Source organism: Herpailurus yagouaroundi, unplaced genomic scaffold, assembly GCF_014898765.1.
Source record: "Herpailurus yagouaroundi ecotype Mexico unplaced genomic scaffold, PumYag 469, whole genome shotgun sequence".
NCBI classification, from domain to species: Eukaryota; Metazoa; Chordata; class Mammalia; order Carnivora; family Felidae; genus Herpailurus; species Herpailurus yagouaroundi.
Window position 1 is genome coordinate 3,501 of NW_024412686.1, and position 5,186 is coordinate 8,686.

Below are 5,186 nucleotides of genomic sequence, written 5' to 3' on the forward strand. Positions count from 1 at the left end.
TGTGCAGGGTGGGTAAGAGAGACACACTGCGGGCGGAGAACGGGGCCAGACACAGAGTAAACGCGAGAGGGTGAGCAGCCGGAACGGACGCTGCTGACCTCCTGTGACAAAGGTTCTTGCTGAAAAGTCACTTGGAAGTGGACACTTGCAGGGGTGCCTGGGGGGCTCAGGGTGGTTGAGCGTCCGACTGCGGCTCAGGTCATGATCCCACGGTTTGTAAGTTCCAGCCCCATGTCGGGCTCTTAGCTGGCAGCTCGGAGCCTGGAGCTGCTTCCGTTTCCGTGTCTCCCTCTCTCTCGGCCCCTCCCTCTCTTGTGCTCTCTCTCAAATATAAACGTTGAAGAAAATTTAAAAAAACAAACAAGTGGACACCTATGGGGCTGCAGACAATTACATGCAATCGCTCTGTATTTTATTGAGATCTCTACATTTTGCAAATGTAAACAAGCATCCAGTAAACACATCCAGATTAAAAAAGTCTATGGACACAGCACATCACTGTCGTCAGGGGGCAGTGTCAGCTTCCAGCAGAAGGCAGGCCTCGCCCAGCACAGAGCCTATCCCAGGCCAGGAGGGTGCGGCCCCACCATGACCTGCTTCGGAAATGTGGGGACGGCGGGGAGGGCGGGCAGGGCAAACAGCACACAGGACCCTCAACGTGGGCATCTCTTGCCTCCCAGGGGGTGCTCAGGAAGAAAGCTGGGGCAGGATGGTATGTCCCGGCCAGCCACAGAGAGGAGCTTTACAGACCCCTCAAAGCTCAAGAGACAAAGCACAGCGGCTCAACCCCACCCGGTCACACACCTGTATGTGTGCTGTCCACTGTCCAGGATTCACGGGGCTACCCACAGAAACACGGGATCCGCGTGTGGCTGACATGATGCCAGAGACACCTCCCCACCTCCCCGGGGCTGCTTCCCGCACGCCAGAGGGGACTAAACGAAAGTCTCTGTCTCACGGACAAAAACTCTGTACACACAAATAAAAAAATAAAAAACTAACGGAAGTCTATCTACAAGGCTAGCTCTTTGCAGAGGCTGCAGGTTCTGGAAACTGAAGCAATTCGTATGGGTCGTGGGTCACCTCTGGCTGCTCCCCGATGCTGAGGCCAGAAGGACTTCCTGCAATTGTGGGAAAGACAGGTGTTCACACAGTGGATCCACACACACGTCGCGGTTCACACCGGGCCGAAAACGTGTCCTAGTGACGGCGGTTAGTGAAACCACAACTCAGCCATAGAGCCCGCTTGTTACTCAGCCAAACCTCCGCCATGGACGAGCACCCCCGAGCCCACAACGTCAAGACGTATTTCGTGAGCCTGACCTTCTATCTGGGAACTGCAACAGCAGCATGGGGAAGTAAGGGAGTAAATTCAAGGAGCCAGGAAGCATTTGGTTCCCTTCCTGGTGGGACTGAAATCCCGGTGGGGCCCACACACCTGCCCGCTCTGTCTCAGTAAACACAGAAGGCCCCAGGCCACCTGCTCTCCCCTCAGGGCCCCGGAGGATCGACACACTCGTTGACACTCTGTGTTAGGACTAAAAACGGGAATGGCAGAAAGAAACAAACGTTCCCCGAGTTGAACTCAGCGTCTGAGGCTCGTTCTGCCCCTTCCAAGGTCCCTGGGGTGTAACCAGCTGGGGCTCCTCATGACGCAGGGCCGGCCATGTCTCACGGCCACTCCCCACGATTCCTAACCCCAAGTGACTTCCACTCACACGCTTCAGCCCCGTGCAGCTGCCCGACTAGAGGGCGGTCTCAGCACCCCAGGGGCAGGGGCACCCTGCAGAGGGAGCAGCCCACAAAGTCCCGGGGCTACCTTACCCAGGTGGTGCTGGTCCCTACTGGAGGGGGAGTTGTTGGACAAGGAGCTGTTGGAGGACAGCCAGGAGCCCCCGCGCTCTGCCTGTGCCTCGTGTAGGTCCTGCAGAGGCGTACAGAGACACAAGCAACCAGGAGAAGAGGGAGGCTGCAGCGCAGATGACTGGCAGGCCTGACGTCCATCCGCCGCTGGGCAACATCCCCACTACGGGGCGAGCCTGCCTGCAGCGACCCCATAACAGACACCACTTCTGGGAGGGTCCTGCTCGCGAGGCACCCCAGAGATGGAGCTGGTGACAGGACCCAAAGAGAGCCTGCGGGACACGAGCTCTGCCCAGACACCCCTGACGCTACCTTGCCCCCTATGAGAGCCGGCTGATCCTGTCCCGAGCCTCGTCAGCTGCGTGCTCCACCAAGGCCAGCACGTGCTCCTCTGCCGTGCTGTCAGTCAGGCTGCAGGCATTTCCTTCCGGCTCAAATGTGCAGCTGCGAGGCAAGAACACCACACATGTCACCGGGGCACGTGCTGCTCCCACCTCACCACGGTCAGTCCCTACCACTCCCCAAGGTCACCATGGGCTGGGAGCAGGGGCACGAAGTACTCCTTGACCCTGTCCTCATGGCTGTAACTGCAGCAATACGCGAGGCCTCCACGAACAGCAAGGGAGACCCAAACGGCCGCTGGAGGTGTCTCGTGTCTCAGCTGCACACCTCAGTCGATCTGACGGCAACCTCACTACTCACAATGCCATTCGAGGCACCGTTGGAAAAAGAGGCAAAGCTCCATGGAGCGTGGAGACACCAGAAACAAGGGTGAGCTGGGAACACAGGTCATGAGGCAAAAGGGGCATCCCGAGGCTTCGGCAGGTGGCCTCAGACCCCACACAGAGAAGAGCTTTATTTGAACAGCCAAGGGTTGCTGGGTGCAGCACCCAAGGGATGTGGTCTCTCTTGTGGAAGGTTCCAGAAGCATATGGACAGTTTCCATCCAAGGAGCTGTGGGAGCAAATTCTGCCTGCGGATCCCAAGCCTGCAAGAAGCCCCCCCACCGGCCCAGGGTGGATGGCTGCAGGAGTTGGGGGGTCGGGTATGATGAGAATGAAGCCCCCCCCCCAAAGCGTGTCACTTGCCTAACACAGCACAGCTATGTCCCCCGCTCAGGGACAGCCAAGCCAGGCCACCAACAAGTGTCCTGCATAGGAGGGAACTTCTTCAGAGTGAAGGGCCAACAATCACTGCAACACACATATGGGAACAGCAGTGTCACACCTGGAACAGAGCCTGCGTATGGCTGGCAGGGGTGGTCCAGCCCTTGTGCCCCCAGGTCCGTTAGCGTGACAAGGCCCGGCTGGTCCAGGTTGCCAGCCAGCTGCCTGGAAACACCTGAGACCAGAGCTCACACGCAGCCTCTGGGGACCAGGCTCCTTCCAGGAGGTGGGGGGGGGGGGGGTCCACAAGCTACTCCGCAGACACGGGCGCCAGCACAGGCTCACCCTCACTCACATTCCTGAGGTGCGTTTCCCGATACCTGATAACTTCTCTACTTCCTTTTGGATTTCTTGGCAGTTTCAACTTGTACAGGTGCTGCTTCAAGAACGAGCTCCTCAAAAGCTGTGTCTTCGTTGCCCAGAAGATCTGCCTGCTGAGAAAAATCCATGTCCTGCATAAACGACATGCTGTGCTTCAGAGCTAACAGCCGCTCCTAGAATCAAAAAGGACAGAGCAGCAGGCCTTTACCTCTGCCTCACAGCCGAGGCACCATGGCGATGGGTTGGATGTGGACATCCGCAGCCTCGCCTGGCCTAACAGCGGGCTCCCAGGGCGCTACCGCGGCAGGTGTAGGTGGGAGTCAGCACCACAGGCGTGGCCGACTGGCTGGGAGCACTCGGGGCTGGCAGAGGGGGACGGGCCAGAGGGCACAGTGGCCCTCACCTCACCTACAGGCCGATCAGGTACAAGGCACTGGTCCTAGATGCGTGACACATGCAACCTGGCTTGTGGGACAGATCTGGGAAGCCACTCTGGATGGCCAAGACGTCCTGTCCGGACTCAGTGAGGCAGCCACGTAAAACAAATCACAGGCTGGCTGCAATCCATCAGACACCCAGACTTAGATCAACAGATCCAGCACTTTCCACCAACCCTAAAGGAGACGTTCCAGCTGGCGCAGGAGCAGAGAGAGAGAGAGAGAGAGAGAGAGCACCTGGAGGGGAGGGTGGCCTGGGATGTGTACCCTAGAGCAGAAGCTCCGCGCCACTGCCAGTGATGGACTGGTGGAAGCATGTCAGTCAGTGGGGGTGGGGCTCTGTGTAGGCATCGAGACAGAGGGGAACTCACGTCTCTGTGGCTCCCTGCTGCCGCGGGTTTCTTTGCTCATCTTAAAGCCTGCGTGAAGGATCTTCTTGGTCTACTTGTAGTACACGGTGTCTGGTCTGTTGTAGGTCATCGCGTTATCACACATCAGTTTGAAATCTGCCTGAAAGGGAAAAAAATAGAATCTGTCGAATTTGAACCACTAAGATGCCAGCGAAAACCGGATTCCTGTCAAGAGGCTAAAACTGAGTGGCAAGCAACCAAACCAGGCTCTTCAGCTTCACACATGGTTTTTAACGACTCTTTGAGGAAAGTTTCAGACCTTACAGTGAGAAGCCTGCCAAACCTGGAGCTTCCTCTTGAGCACGACACATGCTTGCTTTCTGTTTCTGTTGTTTTATTCTGAGAAAGAGAATGTGTGTGTGAGCAGGAGCGAGACAGAATCCCAAGCAGGTTCCACGCTGTCATCACAGAGCCTGACGTGGGGCCTGAACTCGCGAACCATGAGATCATGACCTAAGCCGAAACCAAGAATTGGACGCTTAACCGACGGAGCCTCCCAGCTGCCCCAACAGGTGCGCGTTCTAAGAACACCGCAGCTCCCTCTCTCCATCTGCAACTCCCCCGCTTTGGGAGAAATCAGATGTAAATAGGAACAAGAAGTGACAGCCAGGTCCTTTTAAGTAAAAGCTGAGGGATGAGCAGAGACCTGAGCACGTTCACGTCCTCTCTCTGGGATTTTGCCACAGAATTCAAAACTTGGTCTATCGGCGATTACTCTAATAGCATCAGCAAAAAGGCTTTCCGTAAGATAGGAAAATCTTGCTGAACAGCTTGCGTTAAAAGCAAGCTATTGGACATTTCCATATATCATCACCCCAACCAAATTACAGACAGCACACACCTGTCACAGGTGCGCTGGCCATGAGGACGCATAAGGACAGCTGAAGCCAGCCAGACCCTGACTGAACCCCAGCACTGGCCCCACGGCCAAGGTCCCCAGGGCTGGGCCTGTGGCCCTCAAGTCCCCACCCTCTACAGGCCTTGATGTA

The 5,186-nt window shown here is 56.8% G+C and overlaps 1 long non-coding RNA gene across 1 annotated transcript; it reads right to left on the reverse strand.

Moving 5' to 3' along the window:
* Positions 1–365: 365 nt before the first annotated feature.
* On the reverse strand, positions 366–3,459 carry LOC121022882 (uncharacterized). Its single transcript, XR_005787143.1, has 3 exons — positions 3,325–3,459; positions 2,176–2,307; positions 366–1,121 (listed from the first exon to the last, which is right to left on the reverse strand). It is a non-coding gene; the product is annotated as an uncharacterized LOC121022882 (long non-coding RNA).
* Positions 3,460–5,186: the final 1,727 nt, after the last annotated feature.